Source organism: Nuphar pumila, chromosome 15, assembly GCF_984573655.1.
Source record: "Nuphar pumila chromosome 15, dmNupPumi1.hap1.1, whole genome shotgun sequence".
Lineage (NCBI taxonomy): Eukaryota > Viridiplantae > Streptophyta > Magnoliopsida > Nymphaeales > Nymphaeaceae > Nuphar > Nuphar pumila.
Genome location: NC_143263.1, coordinates 27,345,291 through 27,363,405, shown reverse-complemented (window position 1 = coordinate 27,363,405; position 18,115 = coordinate 27,345,291). Strand labels below are relative to the sequence as shown.

Below are 18,115 nucleotides of genomic sequence, written 5' to 3'. Positions count from 1 at the left end.
CAAGGGCATTAGATCATGGTCTTGTGTATCTCTTAAATCTTGACGTTTGAACTTTGAATTTAGGTTTGAACATATCTTTTCGTTACTTTGGATGGATTTAATCTCTAAATCTAAAATCAACATTTGACCAAGCCTTAAAATTGTCATTAACTTTACATTGAATTCTCTTTAGATCCTTCTAGACCTTATCCCTATCTATTTTTTGCATGGGCCATTGTCGTTGTCGACAAGTGAGGTCGGTCACCTGTGGTGGCTGCTGACTGTGGAAGACAATGGGAGGAGGAGGGGGTGAAACCCTCACCCTTGAAAGCAAAGAAAAAAAAACATTCTCGGAAGGGAGGGGTTGGGTTCTACTATAGCAGCTATAGTGGATCCAGACTGAGGAGGACACAAACTGATCCCGAACTCGTTTTTGGGGTTTCAGGTGGTTTGGGTTTGTGCCCATTCTGGGGGGATCAAATTCGGGCCTAAAAACCCATTAGAGAGTTTTTGGGTGGATCGAGTTTGCACTGGATCCAATAGAACCCGATTCAGGCCCAGACCCGTTAATGGGGTTTCAGATGGTTCTGGTTTGCACCTGACCCAATAGAATCTTATCCGAGCTGGGACCCATCAACGGGTTTTTGGGTGGATTAGAGTTGCACCTGACCTGGTGAACCCGGACCCAGTTCCGAGGGTTCTGGGTAGACCCAGTCTAAACCCAAACATGTAACCCGATCTAGGATCGGGATGATTTTTGTCTCTGACTCAGTTGGACCCTGTCGTGGACCCGAATGGTCTCTTGGTGGATCGGGTCTGAGTCGGACTTGGTATCCAACTTAATTAACCAAGTCTTGGCCAAATCTGAATTATGAATGCAAGTTGGGGTATGATTACAACACTTGTATCTCAATTGTGAAATGTGATTAGTGCCATGTGTATGAGCATTCAACATCTGTTTTTGTTAAGTGAATGGTGCTATGTGTATAAGCACTAAAATTTCAAATTACGATTAGTGAAAGATAAGGGAATGGTGTTACTTGTATAAGTACTAAAATTCAAAGTTATGGTAAGTAGATGGTGCTATGGGTAAGGGCACTTAAATCCAAATATGGTGCATGTGTATGGGCACCAAAATAATGTATCAAATGCATTCTTTTATCGTGTAAATGTTTATGTACACCTAAGAGGTTGTTATACTTATAATGAATGTGTATTAATTATAATGATGTCATGTGTGGCCATGATGATTCTTATGATGTCAAGCATGATGTATATGTTATCTTGATTTATTATATGAAGCATGATGTTGCTATATATGGCCATGATGTTGAATGATGATTCGATATTGGGTCAGATCAAGTCCAAAACCAGACCTTGTTGACCTATATGGAATAGAATTGGTTCAAAAACTAAATTGGTCCTTTTCGAACCAGTTCAGGAGTTCCTAAGATTGATTTTGAGGTTTCTAGAACTGGTTCGTGTTTTTTTAGACCAGTTCAGAGGTTTAAATGACCAATTAAAGGTCCATACAGACATGTTTGAGGTTGTTTTTAGACCTAATCACGGATATTACTTGGAAATTCATGTCTTTTAAATAACTCTCATACTTTTTTATGACTTTAGCATGATATTTAATGTTGTTTTGAGTTATCCATGAATATTCAAGCATGAGATTATGAATGCACTATTTTTGTATTGTGACATGTCTTACAAATACTTACGGTAAAATATTTTGATCAACTCACTTTTGGAATCACCAAAGTGATATGAGTTGTATTGATTGAGGATTCTTTTGACCATGTTGAGAGCGGTATTCGATATTATGATTGTGTATGATTTTATGAAACAATGATTATACTCAAAGGCATGTCATTATACTCTAAGTTCATATATAGTGTAATAGTAAGTATGTACACCACCAGCCTATGTAGGATGATCATATCCAAATGTACATAGTTGAATTGCCTCTAGTTACATGATCTATTGGTTTTACCAATTGAGTGTCAATTCCTTAAGAATTGAGGAGGCGAAGCAACTCTAATCATTTTCACCAAAGTGGAATGATAATTACCATATTATACTTTCCTTAAAAAAAGTTGAATAATAAAGGGTCTCATATTTACATTTTCGATATGAATCATGTATGAACAATTATGTATAGCACAACCGATTAGGAGGCTGATTATGAAAAGTGAGAACACTCAAATAGGCTTAGCTTATTGGTTTTGCAATCATAAGTGTTTAAGAATATTCGAGGCACCATCCCTTACTACAAGACAATGAAGAGATTTTTAAAAGCCATTGAGGCTTCATCTTAGAACATATGGATAAAAAACTTCATTTTGAGTCTTGGTATTATAAACTCTTTTGAGATAACACTGAAAATCTTTTGTGATAATAAAGTTGTGTATTTCTCTAACAACAACAACAACAACTTCACCTCATGTCGATATGTAGAGTTAAAGTACTTTGTTGTTAAATAAAAGATTGATAATCATTTAGTGTGTATTAATGCAATTGATACGAAGGAAATGACTATGGAACCTCTTACTAAAGGGCTAACACCAAGATTATATTTTTAATAGGCAATGAGGATGAGTCAATTTTATTCTTAATATATGACAATAAGTTATGATTATATGTCATCACATTTATGAAATTAAATTGATTCTTTATAGTTTTATGCATTGTTGATTATGTATAAAGTGTTTGTAATTTTGAAGAGAGAATAGTAGAATAACAATATTAAAAGGATCAATAAAATGGGTTAGAGACCAAAGTTATTCATAAAGATATTCTTAACATGTTAAACACTTAAATGAATAATATTGTAGTACATGTAAATATGACATCTCATATAGAGATGTACTCGTATGATTCATTATTGTGATAGAGGATAGCATGTGAACTCACATGAAAATTGGATCAAGATAATAGTAAAGAACCATGATAATGTGTTTTTTTTTCAATGGATCAAGAGAATGTTGATTTTTTGGGTTGGATCAGATCCAACCTAGATGTGACCCGTAATTACCCAGGCACATCAAGAATCCAAATGGCTGGAGAGTTATTTCAATTTTGGGGGTTACCGAACAACAATGAAGTCTCATAACTGTTTATGCATGCTCATTATGGTCTCATTGTGGTACTCCTACCAGATCTCACTATAAATAGTAGACCCATGATAGTGTGATAAGTCCTACATATGGGATATCAAATTTTCTCTCTTTCTGGGTTCAAGGGTCTTGCTCACCACTCGACAATGTGATCAGGGCTCATTGAGGGCATCAAGTTATAGCTTCGTTTGGATCATCCATGGCCACTTCTGGTAATAAAGTAGCTCTTCTTGATCCATTTACGTTAACACCTCTGACCTGATCCTCTCGCCATAGATATATATTTTGACGTCATGTGCATGTAATGTATTCAAAATATATGATTTATTTTTCGGGTTAATATGAATCAACATAAAAAAATCCTGTTTTTTGCTAAATGTGAGCTAATGACCTCATAGATGTGATCTGCATATTCCATTTGGTAAAAAATTGGCTTTCAATTTATGCATAGATTTTATTGTGTTGCAGATGGCTTATGCACCAATTTTTTTTTGACTCAAATGAATATGTTTCTTCATTAAACTAACATGATTCGAGGGTCGATTCTCACTAAATTTTACCATGTTGAATACATCTATATTGTCAAATTGAGTCAAAACGGCATGCTTCATAAGACCTCAAAAAATTTTGTAGATACAGTCTAGAAAACAGATTATCATTTTGTTACCAACGCCACTTGTCTGCACGGAGCAGTTAGTGCAGGGTCTGCCTAACCCCAACTCTCTCTGTCAAAAAAATATATATCATTTTGTTGTATCAAACTTTAGTCTATGTTAGGAGTAGCTACTGCACGTCACCTTATGTTGGGACGTTGCAGGTTCAGAACCCAATGGTATAGTTGTATAACTGGTAGGGATCTACCTAACCCAGCTTACCTTTCAAAAAAAAACTTTATTCTATGTTGAATAACTGGGGCTCAGCTTATCTGGTAGGAGCGGCTAAGATGATTTGAGGGTCGATTCTCATTAAATTTTACCATGTTGAACACATCTATATGGTCAAATTGAGTCAAAACGGCTTGTTTCACGAGACCTCAAAAAAAATTGTAGATACAGTCTGTTGTAGCAAATATATATCATTTTGTTACCATCGGGGGCTCCGGTTGTCTGGTTAGTGCACGTCACCTTAATTATATTGCGATGTTGCAAGTTCGAACCCCATGGTATGGTTATATAACTGGTAGTGGTAACCCCATTTTGTTGTATCAAACTTTACTCTATCTTACCAACGGGAATCTGCTGGTCTGGTAGGAGTAGCTAGTGCACGTCACCTTATGTTGTGAAGTTGCACGTTCAGAGCCCAATGGTATGGTTATATAACTGGTAGTTAGGGGGTAACTCCATCTTGTTGTATCAAACTTTATTCTATGTTACCAGCGGTGCTCCGCTTGTCTGGTAGGAGTAGCTGGTGGACGTCACCTTATGTTGTGATTTTGACTTGGCTCACTTTCCTCTAGCTTGGGATGGGTCTCTAGGGTTTGCTTATAAGATAAAAGGATCAGGTCGGACTAGCATAGACCCGAGTCTTACTTGACCAAGCTAGTCAACGTAAGCCATGAGGGTTTAGTTGTCTTGGACTGCCACCTTATAACCAGTGTTTGTGACGGCTTGGATCCTGGCTGGAGTGAGTTGGACCAACTATGTGCCAAGTTGGCAAACCTGGGCTCAAGATGTTTAAGTCAATCTAGGGACTCTAATAGGAGACCAAGTTGGGTCAAGTACCGAATCTATAAGTGGCTTATCCATGATCCACATGTCGGCACCAAATTAGGCTGAACTAGTAACGTTAAGCGTTGGGAAGAGGTTTAATGTTTAGATCAAAGCATCAAGATCGATCAAGAAACTAAGTTTTCATTGCGACTTCAATTGGGCTAAGTCGGTCAAATTTACTAAAGGCCAATTTAAGTCAATTGCCCAAAAGGGTTCTACGCACTTGGCTAGGTGTCTCGGTTTAAGACTATCAAATGGAAAAACATCGTGAGTTTGATACCGTATCCGTCCTTTGCAGCAAGGCAAAGCATCAATCTTCTAATTAGGGGTGTCAATAGGTCGGGTTTGTCTCTGACCTGGCCTATATCAAACCCTATAGGGTCAGGGTTTGGTGATAAAGGAGGTCCCATTAAAAACCTGGTAGGTTCCTAAGGGTCCGATTAGTATATGAATTCGGGTATAGGTTTGTGAGATTTCATACCAAACCTGGGTCCAACTTGAGTTTTGATTAAGACCCCTGTTTTTTTCAATATAAAAAATATAAAAAAATATTATTTTATCTGGTATGGACTGGGTCTGATTCATGTAATCTTTATAGGTCCCGGGTATGGGTTTTCTTATGGCGGACCTAAGTCTGGACCCGATACCTGCACTTCTAAGCTAGATCCGAGTTTAAACACACCTGAGTCCGAACTAGATCTGGTCCGTTGACACCCCTACTTCTAATCGGTGAGGATGAGGCCTCAGGGTTTTGTGCCATCAGACATGAGGTATGAGAACCATAGCTAGACAGGATTTTCTAGCACAACAGGTATCCTGACCCAATGCTGGTTTCCCCAAATAAAAATAAATAAATAAATAAAAGTCAAGCTGAGTACCTTAATCGACTGAGTGTAGCCAAGTTCCAGCTCGGCTAATATAGGATTTCATATAACTTGACTTTTGACCGAACCTGTGTCAAGGTCAAAGTGTTGAACCTTCCTCCTAGTGCTAATTCATATCTATGACAAAGTAAGTGCACCAATAACTATAAATGCCAGTGAAAGATTAAGAGGATACATACGAAGTAATGGAGTTGCATGTTTATAAGTTGAAACGTGCTTTGCTGTTTTGATTTGACCTTGTACTATTTAGTACATGAAGTGGAAAATACTGTTGGTAATTGCCATCTCATCAATCAAAATTCTTTAACTATTGGCAATAGAAAAGGGGAACCAGATTCCTTCTTAAATTTGCATTGTCTCTTGCTTGCTCAATACCTGCAACTTGCTTACCTCCAATAATATTGCTATAAAAGCAAATCATAATTATATGAAACTTGCCCATGGTCAAAACTCTCTCTCTCTCTCTCTCTCTCTCTCTCTCTCTCTCTTTTGTGGGGGATGGGGATGAGAAAAGCTTTTCATTGAAAATATGCATAATGTCTCAAGGGCAACTTGGTCAATAAAACTTGCCCACAACAACTCTGCTAATGTCATCAAGTTGATGGGATGTCACAAGTTCGAAACCCACCGATGGCTTCACTTGCCTTTAAGGTCGAAGCTGGGTGTATTTCTTAGTGAACTGGGAAACGTCAAGGTTTTTACCATGGTATCGTGTAGGGATACTTGATGATGCAGTACAGATCTGTGATAACTGTGACCCGTGTTCACTGCTTTACTTAACTGCTAATCATAATTAAATTGATACAAGTTAACACTGGTGACTATTTGAGCAATGTCTACATAAATCAAGTGCTTCTTCATATTTTTTTATGGCACAGATAGTCAAACATAAAATCGTGATATTTGGGGAGGGGGCAAGACAAATCTAGTGAATCATGCAAAAATATGACAAAATCAACAAATTTAAATGAAGCATGAGCTCATAATGAGTTATAGACATTAAGAGAAGAAGGTAAGGCTTGAATTATCAGAAGCTGTCAAATTTTTTTTGTTGAGAGGAATCAGAAGCTTTCATTAATCACATACACATTAAATAATCTTCAAACACGCAAAAAAAGTTCTTGTTTACAGGAACAGATTCACAAAGAACCATTTGCAGCACATCAATAAACTATTTGATTTGGGGTAACGGTTTCTGAAGTTATGTTCATGTGCCACTCTTAAATCTTAATCAAGGATTGAATAGAGTAAATTACAAAACGCCACCTAACTGATGAGCTATTTATGGAAAGCTACCTCACTTTTTAAGAATTTCTTTTAGCTGTATGTTTTCATTTGTTTAGTTAAACAAAGTGCTTGAAATGCCCTTTGTTTATTTGTTCAAAAAAAGACCATAAAATGGTATAAGATGACTTCTAGGGATAAAGGACAAAAGTGTTGTAGGCAGTTAAATGTAGTGAGGCAAACATTGGGCCGCTTTTCCTAAATAGCTGATAGTTTGGTGGTTTCCTGTAAATTACTCAATTAAATCTAAGACACTATCCTTCTTTTAAATGCAAGGTAAGTACTGGATGATCCTAGATCTGGTTCGACCAAGTGTTAAGATCTCATACCAGGTTTCTACATAGAACAAGTTGAATTTTAGGTTGAATCTCAGTTAATATCTTTGACCAGGATGACATGGGTTGATATGGTGGATCCAGACCCGATTAGGTCTCTCATTATGACTTGGATCCAACCACAATGAATTATATCAGGTCCGCACTAGACCCGATTAATGGACAAGTAGAGGTCAAGACTCTGCGGTTAATCCACTAAGGCCTGACCCCATCACTGCTAAATGAGATCCATATGCATTGATTTGAATAATTCTTAAACGGCTAAATCCTGGTCCAACCTAGTGTGGATCCAAATGTTTGGCTGGTGATTAGGTTTGTTGAATTCGATCAAATAATATTTATACTAACATGGTAAGTCCATTACATACCCTAGAGTAGGGGTTGTCAACGGGGCGGGGTTACCGACCCAAACCAAACCCTATATGGGGTCTGGGTATGGTGATATACTAAGACCCGATTAAGACCCGGGTCCGGACCCGAAGGTCCAATTAATACATGGACCCTGGTATAGTTTGTGAAATGTTATACCAGACCCAGACCTGCTTCCAGTTCAGAATAAGACCCGCAATTTTTCAATGTAAAAATGACAAAAAATATGTTTTTATCGGGTATGATCTGGGTCTGGTTCATGTAGGTCTTATCAAGTCCGGGTATGATTTTTCTTATAGTGGACCAAATTAGACCTGGGTCTGGACCCGATACCATACTAAAAAACCGGGTCCAAGTCTGATACTACCTGGGTCCGAACCAAACCTGACCCGTTGACACCCTACCCTAGAGCATGAGTCCTGGGTCTGAATCCTGCCTGAGGGGTCATCTCTTTGAAGTATCACCGTCACGGGTGTAACTGGGTTGGTATACCCAACCTGAACTGATGTACTAAACCGATCAGACTCAACCTGACCTGATTTTGACAGACCCATAGGCTGGACGAGGTCTAAATTTTGGACTCATTTAAGAAACTAGTCCCTTCTTGGTAAAAATTTATAGACCCTAACATCTTCGTAATCTGACCCATTCTTATGCCCAATCCGTAGCTTTCCAAGGTGGGCCACATAAGGCAGGGTGGCCATGGGCCCCCTCACCTAGGGTTTTCGTAGCTTTGGCAAGAGTTCCTCGTAATATAAAAAATCTCCTTGTTCAACTTTAAAATAGTGTAATTATTTTGTAAATGGACTAGTTTGAGCTTCAATAAATAGGTTTAAGTGTGAATTACATTATTTTCAATTTAATTAATGTAAATGAGCCAGCTCGAGCTGGGCTCGTTTGACTCAGCTTGCCATGAGCTCAGCCAAAACAAACAAGCCAAGCTTGAACACCCTTTGTTCCTTTTGTTGGGCACATTTACCAGCCGTAGATATAATTGATTAGTTCCCAAAGATTTTTTCATCTTATATAATTTGGTAAAAGATCTTCAAGTTTTAGCTGTTATGGGCTTGACCCATTTTTATACACAAACCCATAAAAACACGACCCAGATCATACCTTAAGAGCCAGTTTGAATCACGGACGCATCTAGATAGGGACGCCATGTCCTGTCTCGTACTGGTCAGGGCCTGTGTGCCCTGTTTAGCCGCATAATTTCTTTCTTTCTTTCTTTCAGCATCCGTGTGTCCTGTGTTTGCGTGGGTATGCAGACACGTGTGGGGCCCACACAAAGTGCGTCTCGCTGAAGCTGGTGTTACGCGCATCTAACACACCTTAAACGGTTAGACCAAATTGAGGCTGTCTTTTATCAGTTTGTGTCTGGGTCTAATTTTTAAACTTGATTAAAAAAGGAGTCTAATTAAAACCTGATCTGTTTATACCCGACCCAATTTACACCCATACCCAACTGCCTGTCTGGGTTTACAATTTTTGTTGAACCAAAACCATAAAATTACTGGGTCGGGTTATGGCCTTTTCCTTTTAACCCATTTCAGAAACGGGTCTGACGAAAGGGATCCGCACAGAGTCAGTTACACCGCTAAATTCACCGTGAAGCTGTGATATTTTCAAATTGCCACCATGTTTGCTACGTGGAGAGGAACCTAAACCTTTCAATCCATGAGATGGATTTCAAAATCTAAGATCCAAAATAACAAGTGCCAGACCCAATTGATTCATAATAACATCTTGGTTTGGTTCCAGATCTGGATCGGGTCATGTCAAATTAGATCTGCCTAACTTTGTCAATAGTGAGCAGGGCAGGTCAGGAATCAAAGGGCAATTTGGCCATTTGGGGACACAACTTGTCCCTTTAGCCAAACGACGAGAATGACCGAAATTTTAGGGGCTCATCACTGTCACCGTCAGCATGGGGATAACCAAATCTTTACGAATCTTACGTTGTCTCTAACTTTGCGGGCAGCCCTACCTGCTGCCCGGCAACCCCTACCCTCCTCCTCAGTCAACAACCATGGACAGAAATGTATCTAACTCTTCCAAATGACCAAAATGTCCTCATTTGGGAGCCTCATATGTGCATGATGCACTATTGATCCAGGCAACACAGTTTTATGTTCATCTCCAAGCATCATAGTTCATAGAGTAGAGTGTATGAGATAAGCTTGGGGTGTGTTCAATAGGAATTTAGTATCAATATCTCAATATTAATGCATTTTTTAGTAAAGCTAATAGCATTGATGGTTTTGTTATGGTTTGTATCTTTAAACATACCATGAACTAATGAACTTAAATTTTAAAACATAATTTAAATAAAACATAATTTAAATAAAACAAAAATAAGAAATACAAAATGCAGTGTAAAATAATATAAATAAAAAACTTTAATCCTCTAAATTATTGGATGGAAACATGATTTGCCAGATAATCTATGCTAAAGGCATTCGTACCGTCCGATCTACTCAAAATGCACATGTAGGCAAGATTCAACTCATTGATACAATATGCACATCTACACTAGAGACTTACCCTATACAATCAAAGTATATATATATATATATATATATATATAGCCTAACCAAGATTTATGATCTACAGCGATCGAATCAAAACCCTTAAAATTCTTGCTGTTTCATCCTCTCATGTTTTTCCTAATTAAAAAAAAAGTTCATCATCTTAATTTTAAGCCTTGTATGGGTCAATTTAAAACACCATGCTCCTTCAGTCAAATTTTCTAGACTAGTTTTATTATGTGGAAAGTGATGAAAAGGCAATCCTTTTACAGACAATATAACATGGAAATTTCTACTAAGAGAACCAAACGGTTTTTTTAATTCATATGCTTCTGGTTACTGATAATGCAAAACAAGAATGCTATCCCACCACTTTGTCCATATCTCATGTGAGTGAAGCTTGACACGATAAATGTTTGTACATGTGGACCCTTTGATGCTACTGACTATGCCTACTTCAATACAAACTGTTCACCTAAGCATGAAATTTGTTGCAACTATAAAATGCAATTTTAGAGTTAAACCCTATTGGGATTGATATCATGCTGGTCTAAGTTTGTATAGCTTAACCCCATTATTGAGGATATCAAGCTGGTAATAAGTTTGAATATGAGCCCAAGGGGAGTTGGCTTAGTGGGGTGGGGGCTTGGCTGCTAGACCGGCAGTTAAGATTCGGTTCTCATTGACATCGCTCCTTTGAACAAGCCAACACGTCGCATAGGTCCCAGGGGCAGGGTTCCTAGCCTCGGAGTTTTATGCTGCCGACACAACGACTGTAAGTATGGCAGGCTGAGCCAGCGCGACCAGGTCTTTGTGCCGAGTGTGGGGTTTTGGGTTATAAATCCGAAAAAACTATATTTGAATATGACCCTTAAGAGCATACTATTTATTTTTTGTTTTATTTTTTCAACAACTAGGAGAAACCACGATTATTGTTTGGACATCTTGTTATAGGCTAAGAGGAGCCACATTGACTGATTCTGTTTTGTTGTCCGCCATATAAAACTCTACCAATACTTCCTGCTATCACCAAAAAATAGTTTCTCTTTGGCTTCGCCCTTGCGATAAAGAATGCACACCCCGATTATCAGACTTGTGATGTCCTTCAAATAAGCCGAACCGCCTAGCTTGGTGTCCAGAGCCCTTGTAGGAAAGAGCATGCAGAACTTGGAGGCCATCAATGGGCCTAGCCAAGCTTAGTAAAAGAATTATCTAGCATTCCCAACCCTAGCATGAGCTAGACACACCTAAACTTTATTAGTGTTTCAATTATGTGCCCAAACTTGGCTCATCACAAGCTAGGCGTCAAAGCTTGTTAGTTAGCCTTGAATTCAAGACTGTCAACAGGTTGGGTATGGCTCAATTTCGACCAAGATCAGATCCATTAGGAACATAGTTCAGGCTTAGTGTAATAGGTCCATTTAGCTAATCAGGTCGGCTAACAAGATTCAAGTAGCATATGGATTCTGAGCCTTGTGCATTTTCAAATAGAACTCAGGTTTGAAACAAGCTCTGATTGGGAGTATTAATTTTAAAATATAAAAATATGCAACCCTTGAGACCTGAGAGCAGTTATAGTCATATTGTATATGACGTTATATTCAATCCCCATTGCACATCATGTCTCATTCTCACATATCCCAAGATTTCCAAGTGTGATGTGAGGTGGGGATTGAATATAACGTCATATCCAGTATGACAATACCTGCCTATCCAGAAGTACGCCTAGCTTTGACCGTGTGGCAAGGTATGCCCCCCTATAGTTTTCAAATTCATGACGTGTAAATTTGTTGTTCACAAATCACCCCTACCAGATGAACAGCGCCCATGTGAGTATCAACAGGCCGGGTTTAATTTATGGGTCTTAATCCAAACTCAAGTCGGGAGCTGGTCTGGCATAAAATTTTACAAACTATACCCAGATCCATGTATTAATCAGACCTTCGGGTCTGAACCCAAGTCTTAATTGGGTGTTCTTATTTATCACTATACCGGGACTCTATAGGGTTTGGTACAGGTCAGTTCAGGATAAACCCAACTGGTTGACACAGCTACTTGTGAGGCCACACTTCACTCGCAAGCTCATTTTGTGTAAACACTATAATTAAAGTACCTAGGCACTTAAAGGAAATGTGCCTTTGAAACGTAAATCACAGTCTTTTTTCAGGCACAGAAAGCACCACAAAAATGAGTTCCCCTTTAGTGAGAAGTTCACTTCTTTTGCTTATCAAGTCGATTCTTTTTGCTAGGTGTTTCTCCTCACTTCCTAAATGTTTTCCTTTTGTTTCCTACTCACTTTTCCCTCACTTCTTATGTATTCATATTAAAGTATAATGTTTTTATTATAACAAGCTTGCACATTGAAACTACATCTCTTTCTACTCATTTTTATGTTGCTTCATGTTAGCTTATACCCTTGTTATAATAAAAACCCGTGCAGGGATGAAGGTGAGGAAGGAGGGTAAGATTTTGAAATAGGGTAGGAGTGGAGACCTTGTCCCCGCCCCTATCCGGTCCACTGCCATCCTTACATATTGCTTCTTTGCCTACCAAGGAGTACGTTAAATGTAGGCTTTGTAGTAAATAGTAAAGGACAAAACTCACAGGTTTACAACTATGAGGTCCTTGGTAACATTCTCGAGTTGCCCCTATTAGTAGCGGTGTCAACTGATTCCGGTTTGGTTTGAACTCAAGTATAAATAAATCCAGACCTGAGTTGAGATGTTGGTATCGGGGTCTGGACTTGAGACCAATTAAACCCACTATAAGAGAAACCATACCCGAATCATTTGAGAATTACATGAATCAGACCCAGACCATATCCAGTAAAATAATATCTTTTATCATTTTTACATTGAAAATTTGTGAATCTTAGTCGGAACTCTGGTCAGGCCCCTTTATAAAATTTTACGAACCATACCCAGCTCAATATATTAATCAGACCTTTCATGTGCGACCAGGACTCTAATTGAACCTTTTTATTAACACCACTACCTATTAGATTACCTTTGAAATGTTCCTATTAAAAGAAAAAACCTTAAAAAAAGAGCACAAATCTAAACAAACAGAAAAATCATTTATGAAAAAGTATGAGGGTATATTTAGAACATAAGGCTCATTCTAGTCCTTGACTTAGGCTGACCGGGGCAGCATTAACTGACCAGAATATAGCCTCATCTTTTCCGCGATTTCAGATGAAATTCGGCCAGTACGTCCGCGAATCTCCCTTTTACACGTGTACACTAGCGAACTAACCATCCTGCTCTGACGGGCAACGCGACGTTAAGATTCTGGTTCCCTGCTGCGATACAAATGGACGGTACAAGAGGCGGTTGGGTGATGGACGGCCGAGATTCGCTCAAAGGGATTTGCTTCGTTTGCACGCAAGATGATGGTATTGGCCTCGGCTTCAATCCAAGCCGGCTCCCGATGAGCCGATTTCGTGCATTACATTCCCAAAATATCTAGAATGATTGGACAGAATTACTAAAATCTTAAATGGAAATTACTAAAATGTTCATCATAAAAACTCTATTTTCTTTTGTCAATTTATTTTTATCACTAAATCGTCCACCACAATTTTAGATAGTGGTATTAATTTCCTATGTAGGTAGGGGTGTCAACGAGTAGCCTTTACCTGGACCTATTCGGAAACAAACAGGGTCCGGGTATAGTGATAAATAAGAAGACCCGATTAAGACCTGATATGAGACCTGAAAGTCTGATTAATACATAGACCTAGGTATGGTTTGTGAAATTTTATGTCAGACCCGGGCCTGACCCAAGTTATGATTAAGACCCTCATTTTTTTCAATGTAAAAATGTTTACCAGCGTATAGTTTTTATTGGGTCCGGGTATGGTTTCTCTTATGATGAGTCTGATTAGATCTAAGTTCGGATCCGATATCATACCTGGAAATTTGGGCCAGGTCTGGTTCTCCTGAGTTCGAACCGTTGACACCCTTACCGATAGCTTTTTATTGGACTAAAATGCTCTTTACAAGATCGAAAAGAGATTGGCATCCTATGTGAGTTTTGCAGTGGCACGTTTGTTAAAAGAGTTCGTACGAATGGCATTTCCAATGAATTGTAAATACAAAACTGACCTCTATCACAAAATTGCCACTACGATCTTAACACTGCGTATGGTTTTCGTTCTGTATTTTGATAAAAGACTAAGGGTTTTTTGGTAATTGTGGTGTCGCAAACGCTTGACCCAAGGAAGCGAGAAACAGGAAGTCATGAAGACCCCAAATTTTACTCGAGCCTCACAGTTCTTCACCAAAATAACAGAGGGCTCCCTACTTCTTCTACAATTTCCCGTCAACCGATCGACTTGGACATTAATGGTTAAGATGGACGGTTCGTTCTGTCGGTGTTGTAAATTGACGGTTGATTCATCATTCATCAGTGTTGCCATCAAACTGTATTCTTTTTTTTTTATAGGCAAGCTGAGGTCAGGCATACCCTTACCAGTTAGTCAATTATACAATGATATCACAAGGTGATCTGCACTAGCTGCTCCTACCAAACAAATAGAGCCCCGTTGGTGATAAAAAAATGGATATTATGATGTTTTCATAACATACTTAAGGAATATCACGGGTTCCAAATCTACGGGTGCAAATCAAAACTGAGTTTACTTCCTGGTGGGCAATGGGGACGGGTTTTTACACCAATGAGCTTGCCAGTTAGTGAGATGGTTTCCCCTGTAAAAAATATATGTGTTATCATATCTCTCAAATGCCTAGAGTAGGGCCAGCCTATAAATTCATCAATGAACCTAAATTGAGTGTGGGGCACAGTAGAGGCATTATTGTTTACATCAGATGATAATAATGTAGACATGCTCATGTAACTAAGTGCATTAATCTCTGATGCATGAAGAAATATTTACATATTTGCAAATTCAGGAAGCTTTATTAAAAAAAATCTAAATAGAAAGGCTCTTATGATATTGGGATCTTTTAACCCTAGTTAGAGATTAGAGACTACATATGTGATCATATGGTAAAATGGGCATCTTAAATAAGCCAAGAGTAATTTACAATAATAAATCTCCATGAATGCTAATAATTACAGCTTGGAGTTGGTGGAAGGTGATTCCAAAACCATGTGAAAACACAGTGGTATTTAAAAGATTCAGAAGGGCAAATGTTGCATACTCGCATTCTTTAAAAACCCACATCAGATTTTTCATCTTTTCATCCTCCATCAGCCTGTTTTAGGCCTTAACCCACAGAGCCTTCTGCTGCTTCTCTCCTCTTCTTCTTTGAAGGTTGATAGTCCCCATCTTCGTAAAATCTGAATTCGTTGGGACGGTTTTCTGCCAGGGTTCAATCTTAGAGCTTCTGGAAGCAGTCTGTGTATTTTCTGTCATCTGAGAACCCATTTTATTGGGTCTTTCTCATTCTCTTCTATTGGAGAACATCTCTAAAAGCTGAAGGGTCCTTCCCAGCAAAATTTAGTCTGGGGTCTAGTTGTTCTCTATAGTGACAAAAGCATTTTGTGCTTATTAATATATTTTATGTATTTCTATATTTTTTTGTTCATATCAAACTCAATTCTTGTCTTCAGGAAAATTGAATTTTTGTGTTTTCCTCTCCCATAGTTCCTGTTAAACAGTAGGTAGTGATCTATTATCATTTAGTGCTTATCAGAAATTTCTCTCTTGGTACAACCCTTTCTCCTGCATAAACAACCCCAATTCAGATCATCAAAAACCAATTTCATATTTTCTTCACTCTCTTTTTCTCTAACTCAACAGAAACTTCAACAAAATCTCATTTTCTACCCTTATTCTCACTGTCCAACAAACCCAAATTCAGATCACCATACACCACAAAAGAGAAACCTCTCCAAAAGTCCAATTCCTTTCATGAAACCAAGCTCCTGAAAAATCCCGAAATATCCTGAAACCAAGCCACCAGGAAAGGATGCAGGACCCAGGACTGATCCCAGAGAGGCGCACCACCAAGCCCCAATTCCCGGAGCAGGAGCAGCACCTCAAGTGTCCGCGCTGCGACTCCAGCAACACCAAGTTCTGCTACTACAACAACTATAACCTCTCCCAGCCCCGCCACTTCTGCAAGAACTGCCGCCGGTACTGGACCAAGGGCGGGTCTCTGCGCAACATCCCCGTCGGAGGCAGCACCCGGAAGAACTCAAAGAAGTCGTCGGCCTCGAAGACAAAGAATCCCACCAATTCCGCCACCGCCGCCGCCTCCTCACCGTGCTCGTCGTCTTCCTCGTCGTTCCTGAAGCCGGAGCCTGACTTCCCTGCGGATAACCTCGCCGGAATTTACAGCCCGGCGACCGACCACGACCACCGGCTGCTGGATATCACCGGGACGTTCAGCTCCCTGTTGTCGTCGAATGGGCATTTGGGGTCGCTGTGTGAGCCGTTAGGGTCGAGGGTGGGGAGGGTGCAGGGGCCGGAGAACGGGTGGGGGTTACCAGAGTACTCGGAGGGTATGGTGGTGGGGAACTCCGGCGGCAATGGGGAGGCGTTCTTGGGAGACTCCGGTTGTTGGGTAGGCAGCAATTGGCCGGACTTGACCATGTATGCTCCTGGTTCTAACTTTCAGTGAAGCCTCTCTCTCTCTCTCTCTCTCTCTCTCTCTCTCTCTCTCTCTCTCTCAAATGGGTAAAGGATTGAGTTTTACAATGGGTGCCTGTTTTCCTTTTCTTGGTTGTTTTTTTTTGGGTCTTCTGTTTTACATTTTTTTTCTTTTTCCCTTTTCTCTTAGGGGGAATTCTGCAAGGGTTTTTGGTGTTGTGTGGATGATTCCTTCTTTATCACACTTTATCTATATCGGTAATGATTAGTATGGAAATGAGGAATATGTTGATGTGTTGCTGCTTACATTTGGTTGAAGAGACAATAGGGTGGCATTGTTTTCCCATATCTTTTTCCTTTGCTCTGTTCTTTTTGTGTTATTTCCGAGGTAGGAGAGGAAGGATAACATGTTGATATCTCTCCGTAGATTTGATTATCATTTTTAGTTTGAAGAGCCTCTCTTTCTCTAAATGCATACACACACATTGCAATGGGTTTTTGGAGTGGCACTGTGGAATTAGGTCATTGGGTATGTGCATGTATCATTAGTTCTGTTTTTAAACGAGGAACTTTATTTATGTTGACGTCTGAACAACAGCGTCTCTTTTTTGTTCACAAGATCTTAGCTCATTTGGTAGGAGGGCTTGTGAACGTTATCAAGTTGACGGGACTTCATGAGTTCAAAACCTATAGAGGGTGTCCTTTGTCGCAAAATAGAAAAGCTGGATGTACTCTGGGAAGGACCTCAAGAGACCAAACTGGGGTCAGCCAATGTACGATCATGGCAGAAAGGGGGAGGGGATGGTGTTTTCCTTCGCCTAGCAAAAAAAAACCTATTGTCTAAGCTTTATTTACTTAATCTGAGGACAGATGTATTTAACATGGGTTTTTTAAGATCAATGATCATGCGATTTAGATCCCCAAATATGATTTTTGAGTAATGAAACTTTAGTGCACCGAGAGCTATTTGATTTTTGAAGCCCTGAAAAGACATGCTTACATGTCATAGTCACATTATTCGAAACTTATTTTTTAATAAACAAACTTTGTTTAGCACATTCATATGGTCTGATTTACAAAAATAAAAATAATATGAAAATTGTGATCTATACTTGATAGTCTTGATGCTTGATCATTTCATGGATCATTGTTCGTATATTTGTTCTTTATAATTTATTTAGTAAAAAAAATATGTTTACATGAATACTTTATGACATGACATATAAACATGTTTTTCAAAATGTGAAGAACCCACTGCTTACCATGCATTAAAACTGTACAATACACAGTATTATGAACCGTTTTTAGCGCTTTAAAATATACATCTAAACTTCAAAAAATTAATCCAA

The 18,115-nt window shown here is 39.0% G+C and overlaps 1 pseudogene; it reads left to right on the top strand.

Annotated features, from left to right (window-relative positions):
* Positions 1-15,440: 15,440 nt before the first annotated feature.
* On the top strand, positions 15,441-17,159 carry LOC149814918 (dof zinc finger protein DOF3.1 pseudogene; annotated as a pseudogene).
* The last annotated feature ends 956 nt before the right edge of the window (positions 17,160-18,115 follow it).